The 15241-nt window shown below is 44.6% G+C and overlaps 1 pseudogene; it reads left to right on the forward strand.

Annotated features, from left to right (window-relative positions):
• The first annotated feature begins 4591 nt into the window (after window positions 1-4591).
• On the forward strand, window positions 4592-8446 carry LOC108590734 (10 kDa heat shock protein, mitochondrial-like; annotated as a pseudogene).
• The last annotated feature ends 6795 nt before the right edge of the window (window positions 8447-15241 follow it).

The following is a 15241-nucleotide window of genomic DNA, read 5'->3' on the forward strand; positions in this document are numbered from 1 at the left end:
TCTGTCCTCCACAAAGAGAGCCCTTCTAAACATTCTCTGGAATCCACACTCCATCTCTGACCTCTTACCCTGCATCGTTCTCTTTGCAGCGTTAATCATGACCTGATTTAACATTATGTACTTAACTTCCTGTCTGGAATGGGGGCCGCCTGATGGCAAAGGTATTCAATGAATGGTCAGCAAGAAAACCAGCCAGTGTTCTTGAAACAGTCGCTGTAGGTCAGGCATTTGTCCTACATGAAAGGACAAAACCAAGATCTCTGGCACTGCCGAACGGATGAGGCAGCTTGATTTTGAAGTTTTGCAGTGCAGTCTTATCTAAAAAGCTCTGTGTAGATTAGCTTTTGTTTGTGTTTTTTTGTTTTGCCAGACTGATGGCTACTCAGTGAAACAGGTTCTCTAGGATGCCTATAGTATTTCTTTTTCTTTCTTTCTTTTTTTTTTTTGAGACGGAGTTTTGCTCTTGTTACCCAGGCTGGAGTGCAATGGCGCGATCTTGGCTCACTGCAACCTCTGCCTCCTGGGTTAGGGCAATTCTCCTGCCTCAGCCTCCTGAGTAGCTGGGACTACAGGCACACACTACCATGCCGGGCTAATTTTTCGTATTTTTAGTAGAGACGGGGTTTCACCATGTTGACAAGGGTGGTCTCGATCTCTTGACCTTGTGATCTGCCCTCCTCGGCCTCCCAAAGTGCTGGGATTACAGGCGTGAGCCACCGCGCCTGCCCACAGGCTGTTTTTCCTGCTATTCAGGCTACTGTAGGCGGTTCACAGTCTTACCTTTCTGGAGCAATTGCTGAAAGCCAATAGCTACAGTAGCTTTAATTGGTCTTAGTATTGTTGTTTCACATCTGGGTAGGCCCTTACGTTGGTTTCAGGAAGATCTTTCACGCCGGTTCCTAGGAGACTGCCCCCCTCCCCCGACTGGGCCATTACAGAAGGAAGGTGACACAGTGTGAGCACTTCTGTGTGTCTGTGGGTGGTGGAGAGACAAAGTGTCATGAAACAGATTGTATTATTATTATTTTTTTATCTTTTTTTTTTTAAAGACATGGTTTCACCATATTGGTCTCGAACTCCTGACCTCAGGTGATCTGCCCACCTCAGCCTCCCAAAGTGCTAGGATTACAGGCGTGAGCCACCGTGCCCGGCAACAGATTGTATTATAGATGCTGCTCTGTTTTTGATACTCAGGTGGTTGGTTTAATTGGCCGACAGTGTTAAGAGACCCCATCCAGGCCCCCTGTTTTTCCCACTTTGAGTGGGCTTCTCTCATCTGGACTTGCCATGCTTCTTTGTTCTGATTCTCCCTGCTCTCTTGCTGTGCTGGAGCCTGCAGGAGTAAAGTATTAAATTTTCAGAATTGTGTCCAGCCAGTTGACACCACATTTCTACCATGAAATCGATTACAGCGGGTTAACTTACATAGGGAATCCATGAACACTACAAATCAGGGCTTCCTCGGTGCAGCTGATTGTTAAACATTTACCAGGGCAAGTGTGGTGGCTTATGTCTGTAATTCCAGCACTTCGGGAGGCCGAGGCAGGAGGATCACTTGAGCCCAAGAGTTCAAGACCAGCAGGGCAACAGAGCAAGACCTCATCACTATGAAAAAATAAAAAAGAAATAGCAGGGTGTGGTGGCGCGTGCCGGCGGTCCCAGCTACTTGGGAGGATGAGGTGGGAGGACAGCTTGAGCTTGTGAGTTCAAGGTTGTAGCTAGCTATGATCACGCCACTGTGCTCCAGCCTGGGCGACAGAGCAAGATCTCGACTTTCACAGGCAACAAGCAAAATGTCAGCTCTAATAAAAAAGGCTTGGCACAGTGGCTCATGCCTGTAATCCCAGCACTTTGGGAGGCTGAGGCAGGCAGATCATGAAGTCAGGGGATCGAGGCCATCCTGGCTAACACACTGAAACCCCATCTCTACTAAAAATACAAAAAATTAGCCAGGCCTGTTGGCATGCACCTGTAGTCCCAGCTACTCAGAAGGCTGAGGCAGGAGAATCATTTGAACCCAGGAGGTGAAGGTTGCAGTGAGCCGAGATTGCGCCACTGCACTCCAGCCTGGGTGACAGAGCAAGAGTCCGTCTCAAAAAAGAAAAGAAAAGAAAAGTTGCCAGCAGATTACTACCTACGAATGCTACTCTTAAGCCAGTATTCTATTTTATAATTATTTTAATTTTTCAGAAAAGTGATCCGAGAATTGCTGAACTTAAATATTCATTTGCTATAAAGAATACCGTTTCCTGTACACCCTCTAAGGCTGTGAGGGGGAAAGAGTTATGAAAAACATAAAGAGGTTCAAGCCTTCGTGTGTTTTTAAACTGCTCATTTGGGTTTTGGGATTCTGTGACTCTTCCACTTTGACCCCCCTACCCTCTTCGTGTCCTTTTTTTCTTTTTTGGAGCTGCAGTTCAAGATGACCTCTTCATGTTCTTTCTGATTATCTGTGTCAGTTTCGAAGACTTCCCGAGTCCTCAGCCAAGCGCTGGGGGTGGAGAAAGTTGCCCGGCCTCCAGAGGGCGCTCCTCTTGGGCATCTGGTGGTCCGAAGCCTCCTCTGTGGTCAAGTCCTGCAAAGCAGAGGCTGTGGGGCACATGGACATCCTCGTCCTGAGCCCACTGTGCCTCGTACATCTACAGACACTTACTGCAGACCATCTTGCTCATCCTCGAGTTTCACTGTTCAAAGGTCTGACAAACACCTGAACACATGCCCGCTGGCTAATGGGTGCTCAGTGGTTGGCATCAGGTATCAAGATGCAATTAGAAAATTATCAAGTGGGCAGGGGGGTGTTGGCTCCCGCCTAGGTGGGTGGATCACCTGATGAATATTTAAGTTCAGCAGTTCTCCGATTGGTCAGGAGATCAAGACCAGTCCCACCAACGTGGTGAAACCCCGTCTCTACCAAGTACAAAACATCAGCCGCGTGGTGGCGTGCACCTGTAATCCCAGCTACTCAGGAGGCAGAGGTAGGAGAATTGCTTAAACCTGGAAGGCGGAGGTTGCGGTGAGCTGAGATTGCACCAGTGCACTCCAGCCTGGGTGACAAGAGCGAAACTCCATCAAAAAAAAAAAAAAATTATCCAGTGATGTATTAGGCACTGTCTTAGTTTCCTGGGACTGCTTGCTGAAGCGAATCACCACAAATTTCAGTGGCTTAAAACTACAGACATTTTTCTCTAAGATGGAGAGGCCAGAATCCAGGCATTGCTGGGGCTATGCTCCCTCTGAGGGTGTTGGAGAAGAATCTGCCCCAGCCCATTCCAGCTTCTGGAGCCTCCCGGGGTCCTTACCTTGAGCTTGCGTTGCTCCAACCTCGGCTTCCTCTCAGAGGAGCCTCCCTCCCCTTCTCCTCTGCGTGTCTCTTGTAAGGAAACTTGTCATTGGATTCAGTGGCCACACAATAGTGTAAGATTACTCTTATCAAGATCCGTAACCTAATTGCACCTGCAAAGACACATTTGCCTAATAAGGTCACCTTGACAGGTCCCAGGCATTAATTATGGCATGGACACTTCTTTTTGGAGGTCACCGTTCAACTCACTACAGCACCTAATTGCTAGAGGAACGAATATTCTCTGTGCGCCCAAGAAGGACTAAACCTAGGCAACCAGGCCGGGCGTGGTGGGGCACGCCTGTCATCTCAGCTCTTTGGGAGGCCAGGGCGGATGGATTACCTGAGACCAGGAACTGGAGACCAGCCTGGGCAGCATGGTGAGAACCGCCTCCACTAACAATACAAAAATAGCCAGGCATGGTGGGGTATGCCTGTAGTCTGAGCTACTCAGGAGGCTGAGGCAGGAGAATCTCTTGAATCCTGGAGGCAGAGGTTGCAGTGAGCCAAGATTGCGCCAGCCTGGGCAGCAGATTGATATTATGTCTCAAAAATAAACAAAAAAGGCCGGAGTGTGGTGGCTCACACATGTAATCCCAGCACTTTAGGAGGCTGAGGGGCGGGGTGGATCACCTGAGGTCAGGAGTTCGAGACCAGCCTGGCCAACATGGTGAAACCCCATCTCTATTAAAAATATTTGTCGGGCATGGTGGGGGACCGCTTGTCATCCCAGCTACTTGGGAGGCTGAGGCAGCAGAATCACTTAAACCCTGGAGGCAGAGGTTGCAGTGAGCCGAGATCATGCCACTGCACTCCAGCCTGGGCAACAAGAGCAAAACTCAGTCTCAAAAAAGAAAAAAAAAATCTAGGCAACCACATAACTAGACATTTAATCTTGAAAAATACTGCACAAAGTATTAGTGGAACAAACGCAGCAGAGGAAGCTTTACCTCGCTATAGATTGTTGGTGCTGGGGGAGAATGGGGAGTTCCTGCAAAGCCTAGAGGGAACCAAGCGACCTCTAAGAGGAGGCCTGAAAGATGAGCCTGAGTTATCCAGGCCGGTGTGGGTGGCTTAGAGCTCAGCTCGGCGAAAGGATCAGCATCAGAAAGTACAGAAGAAAAAGCTGGGTTGAGGAGGAAAATGACAGGCAGTTCAGCACCGCTGAAATAAAAAAATCGCACATCGGTGGGGGGTGAGTGAAGGTGAGACAGGAGGTGACCGGGCCTCTCCGGCATTCACGAGTAGTGGATGCGCATCCGGGGCTCCGGTTATGCAGGTGTGACACGGGCCCTAAAATGCCGCCCTGCTGAGAAGCCCCAGGCGGTGCTGCTGCCGCCTGACTTCCCCGAGCAGCACAGGGGGAGACGGTGAACGGAAAAGGCAGGCCGCGGGGCTCCGCTGCGCAGGGCGAACTGCGGTCTCTCCACTCCAGGAAAGTGCCGCGAAGCGGAAACCACGGGTCCCTTAGGGCCACGTCTTCACGTGATTTTCCAAGAGAAATAGGACTCAGTATTTCTATCTGAAGTCATTCAAATAAAATTCTAACCACCACACACACAAAAAAATGTTTTTTAACTTTGATCTGCTGTTTTTTGACCCCAGCGTAGACCTTTAAGATTCTTTTAGTCGGCCGAGCGTGGTGGCTCACGCCTGTAATCCAAGCACTTTGTAGGCCAAGGCGGGCGGATCACCTTAGGTCGGGAGTTCAAGACCAGCCTGACCAACATGGTGAAACCCCGTCTTTATTTAAAAAAAAAAAAAAAAAATTAAAGAAAAATTCTGTTTTTCAATGTCGTTAACAGAAATATAGGTCTCATCTAATCTGCTAAATATGTTAATCAGTGTCAGATGCTGGATTCCAATTCATCTTTAGTGTGCCTGTATGACTTTTTCCACATCCTTCAATTAAATTTTTATTACTTGTTAAAAAAAAAAAATTCTTTTAAGAAGTGTTCTGGCCGGGCGCGGTGGCTCAGGCCTGTAATCCCAGCACTTTGGGAGGCCGAGGCAGGTGAATCACGAGGTCAAGAGATCGAGACCATCCTGGTCAACATGGTGAAACCCCGTCTCTATTAAAAATACAAAAATTAGCTGGGTGTGGTGGTGGGCGCGGTGGTGGGCGCCTGTAATCCCAGCTACTTGGGAGGCTGAGGCAGGAGAATTGTCTGAACCCAGGAGGTGGAGGTTGCGGTGAGCCGAGATCGCACCATTGCACTCCAGCCTGGGAAACAAGAGCAAAACTCCGTCTCAAAAAAAAAGTGTTCTTGTGGCCGAATGTAAGTAAAGAACAATCTTGAGAAATAACTTTAAATCTAGGAAGCTGAGATAAGAAGGGCCTGTAGCACTGAAACCTACTATTTATTCTTGAAATACCTAGGATTGTCCCACCAAAAAAGGGCAGATTTAGCAAGTATCCTTAAGCAAATTGGTGAAAATGATGACGTTATCCTAGGCAGATGGAGGGACCTATGGATATTACTTAAGATTCATTTATAAAGGAAAAGAAGGTCGGACACAGTGGCTCATGCCTGTAATCCCAGCACATTGGGAGACCGAGGTGGGTGGGTCACGAGATCAGGAGTTCAAGACCAGCCTGGCCAAGATGATAAAACCTGTCTCTACTAAAAATACAGAAATTAGCAAATACAGAAATGGTGGAGCGTTCCTGTAATCTCAGCAACTCAGGAGGATGAGGCAGGGAATTGCTTGAACCTGGGAGGCAGAGGCTGCAGTGAGCGGAGATCGTACCACTGCACTCCAGCCTGGGTGACAAGAGGAAAACTCCATCTCAAAAAAAAAAAAAATTGTAAGGAATTTGAGGACTAGAGACTGACTGATAATCCCTCATCGAAAGCTGTGTATCTCATTTCATCTTTTCTTCTGATGCGTTGGTTTACACAGAAAAATCATAGCCATAAGTCACATCCAGTCATGTCATATAGAAGAATGACCTTCTGCCATTGAAATATGTGTTCCTGGATACCAGAGTCCCACTTGTAAGCGTACCAGTGAATCAACAAGAAGATGGCTCTTCAGCTTCCTGGAGCCGTGCATTCTGTCCCAGACTCTCCCTGGTGGACTGGAAAGAATATACAGGTCTCCAGTGAACTGCTTTCCTCCTGAGGGGCAGAGGGAGTACAACAGTTTTTGTAAGTTAACCTCTGAACCCTGGCTGGTCTGAAACACGCAGTCTGAGAATACTGTGAATGCACCTCCCTGAGGACTAGAATTATCTGATTTTCTCAAGGCAAAACCAAGGCCTGAACGTGTATGTGTGTCTGAGAACAGCGAGAAAGTGATAAGCCCAGCTTCGCAAAACATGAACATACGTGGAGATATTCATTAGAATTATTTTTCGACTTTTCTGGGATTTGGCTTTTTCCAAAATAAAATCTGAGGTTAAGAAAAGAAAAGGTCTTTGTTGAATGACCTGGAAAAGCAGCTGAATATTTTTCCTATACAGGAGGAAGGAACTCATGTTATTTTCCTTCAAATATTGTCAGGACTACTCTCTGTGATCGCTTATGAAACACACTAACTGTAGTGCTATGAATCTGTGAACTCTCATTATAAAAATGGAGAAATATAAACTACTCTTCTGAGTTTCATCATCCCAAAACAACAAGTTAATTAATTTGATAGAGAATAGTTTTTGCAATTCCCTTTCCTCTGTTAAGGTTTTAATTTGTGTGACTGAAATCATTCTATGTATAATTACAAGAAACAGTTAATTTGGTTTGATCATTAAATTAAAAGTCTATGTGGAAACTTGTTTTTAAAATTCATTTTTTGAATAGATAATATACTTTCCTTATCTGTCTCTCCATCAAACACCCCTCTACGGAGTCCGAATGTACATATTTCTTTTTAATAAGCCAATTATGTCATACTTTTCTATACGTTTCCCTCAAATAATATATCATGAAATTTTTTTCTTTTTTTTTTTTTTTTTTTTTTTTTTTTTGAGACAGAGTCTTACTCTGTCACCCAGGCTGGAGTTATCTCGGCTTACTGCAGCCTCTGCCTCGGGTTCTCCTGCCTCAGCCTCCCGAGTAGCTGAGATTACAAACGGTGCCACCATGCCCAGCTAATTTTGTATTTTTAGTAAAGTCAGGGTTTTGCCATGCTAGCCAGGCTGGTCTCAAACTCCCAACCCCAGGAGATCCTCCTGCCTCAGCCTCCCAATGCGGGGATTACAGGTGTGAGCCACCATGCCATAAAATTCTATCTAAAGACTTTGTGTGTGTGTGTGTGCATGTGTGCGTGTGTGTGTGCGTGTGTGTGGTTATAGCCGCATGTGTTTTCAAAAACACACTAGTGAGTTTTATATATTAAGCTCCCTGTCAATAATTTGTTTTCAAATTTTCACTAGAATACGATGTTACAATAAATAGCTTTGTATAATGTAATTTCATATATGTGCAGTTATATACGTGGAGTGAATTTCCTAGAGACAAAAATACTGGATGCAAAAATATGTGCTTTGTAATTTTGATAGATGTCAATAGTTCTTCACAGAAATACTCACACACACTTTTCCTGCAAGTCTCTTTTCCTCCTTATTCTGGCCCATGGTATAATCAAATCTTCTTTAATGCATTTGGGTTTTTTTACTCTACATACAGAACACGTGTGTGTGTGTGTATTAGTGTGTGTAGATGTATGTGTATACCCACACATATGCATGTTCACATAGGGAGACTTGAGAATAATAAAACATCTCTGAACCCATCACCTGGCTTATACAAGGAAGAATAGAACAGGCCCAGAACAGAGAGTCTGAGGCTGAGGGAGTCGTGCAGGACAGGCGTTTAGGAAGTTTCTCCCACTCTTTGACGGGGTATTGGTTGGAAGGAGCGCTGCTGGAACTGTAAGCAAAGGACCCATTATGCTTCCAGAACAATCTCAAGGAAAGTATTGCAAGCAACAGTGGTCGCTGCTGGATCGGGTTCTAACGGGAAGGGTGGAGAGATTCAACCAGGTAGCGTGAGAGTTGGAGATGAAGTTCTTCTCCCAGAAGACGGAGGCACCAAAGTAGTTCTAGATGACAAGGATTATTTCCTATTCAGAGATGGTGACATTCTTGGAAAGTACGTAGACTGAAATAAGTCACTACTGAGATGGCATCAATGTGACACTGTCCATTCCACGGAAGTTCTGAAATCTTTCATCATGTAAATCACTTCCATATCTCTCTTTTATAATAAACCAGTGATAACTGATGACAAAAAAGGAAGAACAGAATATTAACTAGTATCTCAGCAGCTTTCTGTAAGCTTCTCCCTGATTGCTTCTCTCTCCCTTCCTTCCTGAAGTAAGTGCTATTTTTAATTTTGTATTTATATATTTATATATATATATATTTTGTAGATACGGAATCTCAGTCTGTTCCCCAAGGTGGTCTCAAACTCATTGGCTTAAGTGATCCCCCATCTCAGCCTCCCTAAGTGCTGGGACTACAGGCATGAGCCACTGTGCCCAGCTTGTACTGTCATCTTGTGTATACTTGCATCGTCTAGTTTTCGTGGTTTATCGATGGTGTTTATGGATTAAGGAAGTTGGTCCATCTGTGATGTCAGCTGCAGATTCCTCTCTGCTGTGGTTTATCGATAATATTTATGGATTAAGGAAGTTGGTCCTTCATCTGTGATGTCAGCTGCAGATTCCTCTCTGCCGTGGTTTATCGATAATATTTATGGATTAAGGAAGTTGGTCCTTCATCTGTGATGTCAGCTGCAGATTCCTCTCTGCTGTGGTTTATCGATAATATTTATGGATTAAGGAAGTTGGTCCTTCATCTGTGATGTCAGCTGCAGATTCCTCTCTGCCGTGGTTTATCGATAATATTTATGGATTAAGGAAGTTGGTCCTTCATCTGTGATGTCAGCTGCAGATTCCTCTCTGCTGTGGTTTATCGATAATATTTATGGATTAAGGAAGTTGGTCCTTCATCTGTGATGTCAGCTGCAGATTCCTCTCTGCTGTGGTTTATCGATAATATTTATGGATTAAGGAAGTTGGTCCATCTGTGATGTCAGCTGCAGATTCCTCTCTGCCGTGGTTTATCGATAATATTTATGGATTAAGGAAGTTGGTCCTTCATCTGTGGTGTCAGCTGCAGATTCCTCTCTGCTGTGGTTTATCGATAATATTTATGGATTAAGGAAGTTGGTCCTTCATCTGTGGTGTCAGCTGCAGATTCCTCTCTGCTGTGGTTTATCGATAATATTTATGGATTAAGGAAGTTGGTCCTTCATCTGTGGTGTCAGCTGCAGATTCCTCTCTGCCGTGGTTTATCGACAGTGTTTATGGATTAAGGAAGTTGGTCCTTCATCTGTGGTGTCAGCTGCAGATTCCTCTCTGCTGTGGTTTATCGATAATATTTATGGATTAAGGAAGTTGGTCCTTCATCTGTGATGTCAGCTGCAGATTCCTCTCTGCCGTGGTTTATCGATAATATTTATGGATTAAGGAAGTTGGTCCTTCATCTGTGGTGTCAGCTGCAGATTCCTCTCTGCCGTGGTTTATCGATAATATTTATGGATTAAGGAAGTTGGTCCTTCATCTGTGGTGTCAGCTGCAGATTCCTCTCTGCTGTGGTTTATCGATAATATTTATGGATTAAGGAAGTTGGTCCTTCATCTGTGATGTCAGCTGCAGATTCCTCTCTGCCGTGGTTTATCGATAATATTTATGGATTAAGGAAGTTGGTCCTTCATCTGTGATGTCAGCTGCAGATTCCTCTCTGCCGTGGTTTATCGATAATATTTATGGATTAAGGAAGTTGGTCCATCTGTGATGTCAGCTGCAGATTCCTCTCTGCTGTGGTTTATCGATAATATTTATGGATTAAGGAAGTTGGTCCTTTGTGAAGTCAGCTGCAGATTCCTCTCTGCCGTGGTTTATCGATAATATTTATGGATTAAGGAAGTTGGTCCTTTGTGAAGTCAGCTGCAGATTCCTCTCTGCCGTGGTTTATCGATAATATTTATGGATTAAGGAAGTTGGTCCTTCATCTGTGATGTCAGCTGCAGATTCCTCTCTGCTGTGGTTTATCGATAATATTTATGGATTAAGGAAGTTGGTCCTTCATCTGTGATGTCAGCTGCAGATTCCTCTCTGCCGTGGTTTATCGACAGTGTTTATGGATTAAGGAAGTTGGTCCTTCATCTGTGGTGTCAGCTGCAGATTCCTCTCTGCTGTGGTTTATCGATAATATTTATGGATTAAGGAAGTTGGTCCTTCATCTGTGGTGTCAGCTGCAGATTCCTCTCTGCCGTGGTTTATCGATAATATTTATGGATTAAGGAAGTTGGTCCTTCATCTGTGGTGTCAGCTGCAGATTCCTCTCTGCCGTGGTTTATCGATAATATTTATGGATTAAGGAAGTTGGTCCTTCATCTGTGGTGTCAGCTGCAGATTCCTCTCTGCTGTGGTTTATCGATAATATTTATGGATTAAGGAAGTTGGTCCTTCATCTGTGGTGTCAGCTGCAGATTCCTCTCTGCCGTGGTTTATCGATAATATTTATGGATTAAGGAAGTTGGTCCTTCATCTGTGATGTCAGCTGCAGATTCCTCTCTGCTGTGGTTTATCGATAATATTTATGGATTAAGGAAGTTGGTCCTTCATCTGTGATGTCAGCTGCAGATTCCTCTCTGCCGTGGTTTATCGATAATATTTATGGATTAAGGAAGTTGGTCCTTCATCTGTGGTGTCAGCTGCAGATTCCTCTCTGCTGTGGTTTATCGATAATATTTATGGATTAAGGAAGTTGGTCCATCTGTGATGTCAGCTGCAGATTCCTCTCTGCTGTGGTTTATCGATAATATTTATGGATTAAGGAAGTTGGTCCTTCATCTGTGGTGTCAGCTGCAGATTCCTCTCTGCTGTGGTTTATCGATAATATTTATGGATTAAGGAAGTTGGTCCATCTGTGATGTCAGCTGCAGATTCCTCTCTGCCGTGGTTTATCGATAATATTTATGGATTAAGGAAGTTGGTCCTTCATCTGTGGTGTCAGCTGCAGATTCCTCTCTGCCGTGGTTTATCGATAATATTTATGGATTAAGGAAGTTGGTCCATCTGTGATGTCAGCTGCAGATTCCTCTCTGCCGTGGTTTATCGATAATATTTATGGATTAAGGAAGTTGGTCCTTTGTGAAGTCAGCTGCAGATTCCTCTCTGCTGTGGTTTATCGATAATATTTATGGATTAAGGAAGTTGGTCCTTCATCTGTGATGTCAGCTGCAGATTCCTCTCTGCCGTGGTTTATCGATAATATTTATGGATTAAGGAAGTTGGTCCTTCATCTGTGGTGTCAGCTGCAGATTCCTCTCTGCCGTGGTTTATCGATAATATTTATGGATTAAGGAAGTTGGTCCTTCATCTGTGGTGTCAGCTGCAGATTCCTCTCTGCCGTGGTTTATCGATAATATTTATGGATTAAGGAAGTTGGTCCTTCATCTGTGGTGTCAGCTGCAGATTCCTCTCTGCTGTGGTTTATCGATAATATTTATGGATTAAGGAAGTTGGTCCTTCATCTGTGGTGTCAGCTGCAGATTCCTCTCTGCCGTGGTTTATCGATAATATTTATGGATTAAGGAAGTTGGTCCTTCATCTGTGGTGTCAGCTGCAGATTCCTCTCTGCTGTGGTTTATCGATAATATTTATGGATTAAGGAAGTTGGTCCTTCATCTGTGGTGTCAGCTGCAGATTCCTCTCTGCCGTGGTTTATCGATAATATTTATGGATTAAGGAAGTTGGTCCTTTGTGAAGTCAGCTGCAGATTCCTCTCTGCCGTGGTTTATCGATAATATTTATGGATTAAGGAAGTTGGTCCTTCATCTGTGATGTCAGCTGCAGATTCCTCTCTGCTGTGGTTTATCGATAATATTTATGGATTAAGGAAGTTGGTCCTTCATCTGTGGTGTCAGCTGCAGATTCCTCTCTGCCGTGGTTTATCGATAATATTTATGGATTAAGGAAGTTGGTCCTTTGTGAAGTCAGCTGCAGATTCCTCTCTGCCGTGGTTTATCGATAATATTTATGGATTAAGGAAGTTGGTCCTTCATCTGTGGTGTCAGCTGCAGATTCCTCTCTGCTTTGGTTTATCGATAATATTTATGGATTAAGGAAGTTGGTCCTTCATCTGTGATGTCAGCTGCAGATTCCTCTCTGCTGTGGTTTATCGATAATATTTATGGATTAAGGAAGTTGGTCCTTCATCTGTGGTGTCAGCCGCAGATTCCTCTCTGCTGTGGTTTATCGATAATATTTATGGATTAAGGAAGTTGGTCCTTCATCTGTGATGTCAGCTGCAGATTCCTCTCTGCCGTGGTTTATCGATAATATTTATGGATTAAGGAAGTTGGTCCTTCATCTGTGGTGTCAGCTGCAGATTCCTCTCTGCCGTGGTTTATCGATAATATTTATGGATTAAGGAAGTTGGTCCTTCATCTGTGGTGTCAGCTGCAGATTCCTCTCTGCCATTTGTTCTGATGTTCCTTCTGTGGTCTCTGCCAAGTAGTTGAATCTTCTATAGTTTTTGAAGTCTGCGTTACGCTTGGACAAATCTTCCCCACTGCGAGATTGTTGAAAAGAAAATTCCCCCTTTAATGAACAGTTTCCTTTTCCTCTTTTCAATTGTTTTTTTTTTCTTTTTTTGAGGCAGAGTCTCGCTCTATCACCAGGCTGGAGTGCAGTGGCACAATCTCAGCTCATTGCACCCTCTGCCTCAGGGCTCAAGTGATTCTCCTGCCTCGGTCTCTTCAGTACCTGGAATGACAGGCATCTGCCACCACAGATGGCTAATTTTTATATTTTTAGTAGAGATGGGGTTTCACGGTGTTGGCCGGGCTGGTCTCAAACTCCTGATCTTAAGTGACCTGCCCGCCTTCGCTTCCCAAAGTGTGAGATCACAGGCATGAGCCACCCTGCCTGGCCTCGATTGTTATGTTTACATAGACCCTTTTCTGAATTTCAGAACGGGTCATCGTTCCATAGAATAGCACTCCCAACATAGAACAATACTTACATACAGAGTCTATATACAGAGTCTTACGTTTTTGCTTTTTCAGAATCTCTATTAGAAAACGGCCAGTGTAGGCTGGGCACGGTGGCTCACACTTGTAATGCCAGCACTTTGGGAGGCCGAGGTAGGCAGATCACCAGGTCAGGAGTTTGAGACCATCTACTAAAACTAGCATGATGGTGCACAACTGTAGTCCCACCTACTGAGGAAGCTGAGGCAGGAGAATCACTTGAACCCAAGAGGTAAAGGTTGAAGTGAGCCAAGATCGAGACACTGCACTCCAGCCTGGGTGACAGAGCAAGACACTGTCCAAAAAAAAAAAAAGAAAGAAAGAAAAAGAAAATGGTTAGTGTTGGCAGGGCGCAGTGGCTCACCCCTACAATCCCAGCACTTTAGGAAGCCGAGGAGGGCAGATCACAAGGTCAGGAGTTCAAGACCAGCCTGACCAACATGTTGAAAGCCCCTCTCTACTAAAAATATAAATATTAGCCAGGTGTAGTGGCGCACACCTGTAATCTCAGCTACTCAGAAGGCTGAGGCAAGAGAATCGCTTGAACTCAGGAGGCAGAGGTTGCGGTGAGCTGAGACCGTGCCACTGCACTGCAACCTGATTGACAGAGTGAGACTCTGTCTCAAGGAAAAAAAGGCCAGTGTTAAATAATTAAAACCTTATCCTTGGGACTTCTGATTCCCTTGGTGTGGTAGCTACGAGTTTTACGGAAAACAGCCACTAATTCAGAATTTTTATTTTATTTTATTTTTTATTTTGCTTTGCTGCCTAGGGTAGCGTGCAGTGGCACACAGCATGGCTCACTGCAACCTGCAACTCCTGGGCTCACGTGATCACACTCACCTTCCTCTTAAGTAGCTGGGACGACAGTCAGGTGCTACTATGCCTGGCCACTAATTCAAAATGTAAAGAATATCTGGCCAGGTGTGGTGGCTCACACATATAATCCCAGCATTCTGGGAGGCCAGAGTGGGTGGATCACCTGAGGTCAAGAGTTCCAGACCTGCATAGCCAATATGATGAAACCCCGTTTCTACTAAAAATACAAAAAATTAGCTGAGCGTGGTGGTGGGCGCTTCTAATCTTAGCTACTGAGGAGGCTGAGGCAGGAGAATCCCTTGAACTCAGGAGGCAGAGGTTGCAGTGAGCCGAGATCGCACCATTGCACTCCAGCCTGGGCAACAGGTGTGAGACTCTGTCTCAAAGAAACAAAAAAAAAAAAAAAAGAGAGAAAAGAACATCTGGCTTTGGAAGTACTCTGCAGATTTTAATATTAAAATCTGTTTCTTTTTGTTTGCTTTTGAGATGGAGTCTTGCCCTGTTGCCTGGCTGGAGTGCAGTGGCATGACCTTGGCTCACTGCAACCTCTGCCTCCAGGGTTCAAGCGATCCTCCTGCCTCAGCGTTCCAAGTAGCTGGGACAACAGGTGTGTACCACCACGCCCAGCTAAATTTTTTGTATTTTTAGTAGAGACAGGGTTTTACTGTGTTGGCCAGGATAGTCTCGATCTCTAGACCTGGTGATCTGTGCCCACCTCAGCCTCCCAGAGTGCTGGGATTATAGGCGTGAGCCACTGCGCACGGACAAAATCTGTTTTTATTGTTAAAGTGTTAATATCAGTTACAGAGAAAATTCTACCACCTGTAGACAAACCAGTGCTGTTAACATTTTAATGTGTTTTCTTTCTATTTATTCTTGTATGATTGTGCACATATTTTTGTATTAAAAATAAATTAGAACTGGGATATTTAGTATTTTAGATCCTGCTGATTTCTCATTATAATTTGATGCAAACGTCTTTCGGCGTCAGTAGAAATCTAATCATTCTAATGGCTATATGGCTACAGCCTATTGG

Source organism: Callithrix jacchus, chromosome 3 (genome assembly GCF_049354715.1).
Source record: "Callithrix jacchus isolate 240 chromosome 3, calJac240_pri, whole genome shotgun sequence".
NCBI lineage: Eukaryota > Metazoa > Chordata > Mammalia > Primates > Cebidae > Callithrix > Callithrix jacchus.